Here is a 1,011-nt window from a genome sequence, read left to right as displayed (position 1 = left end):
CACACACACACACACACACACACACACACACACACACACGACATAGTCCCTGCTAATCCAGCTTCCAGAGACTAGCTCTATTTTTTTTTGCCCCAGAACCGACACAGAGAACAGCAGTTTTCTCTTTGCAGAGGGAACTTTCTTTTTACAAAAAGAAACAGTGTAAAACAAAGTTTCTTCTGCCCCAGTAGAGCCCTTAAGGCAGTCCTAGGACACTGCAGCTTTGTAACCGCTATGCAAATCTGAAAACTGAGGGTCAAAGGCTACCTTGATAGATACAAAGTGCACTGAAGCGNGGACAAACCTGAAGAGAGGAAATGTCAGCCAGCCTCCCCAGGTGGCACTGTGGCCTAAGGCTGACATTTCAGATAGGAGAAAGGCATTATGAGTGTTCTGGTGAGAGCAAAGTGGTCACCGGTCCCTAAAGAACTTGAAGTCAGCATGACAGCTGCTGCTGAACCAGTGGCCTTGGGTGTGTGAAGACAGAAGTTGACAGAGCTCACCCAGCTCTTTGAACACTAGGACATGGAACTCTTAGAGGGGTCAGAAGGGCTCTGTGCATACAGCTCTAGGTCTGGTCACCTGAAAGAGGCCATATGAAACACAGGGAAGATACAAGAGCCAAAAGTAGAAAAAAAAAATCTGACTCCTGGAGTTCATGTATCAGGAGAATTTCTGGACTTGGATGTCTCAAGGAGAGAAGGGCAATGCACAGTCTCTCAGAAAATGCTACTTGAGGAGCAGATGTAGAGGAGCATGCCTATTATCCCCGTAGTTGGGAGGCAGAGGCAGGAGAGTGTCTGTGAGTTCTAGGTACCTGGTGAGAGTCTGTGTGCATAGTGTGTGTGTGTGTGTGTGTGTGTGTGTGTGTGTGTGTGATATGCCAGCCATGCCCTGTAACAGGGACTTAGAGATGCTGGGAGAACTTGGAGGCCGGGTTTGCTTTGGTAAATTAACTCCGCACCTCAACAACAGTTGCAAGCACACCACTTGTTAAGAATGCCTCCCAAG

This window comes from Mus caroli, chromosome 2, assembly GCF_900094665.2.
Source record: "Mus caroli chromosome 2, CAROLI_EIJ_v1.1, whole genome shotgun sequence".
NCBI classification, from domain to species: Eukaryota; Metazoa; Chordata; class Mammalia; order Rodentia; family Muridae; genus Mus; species Mus caroli.
This window is presented reverse-complemented; position numbering follows the sequence as displayed.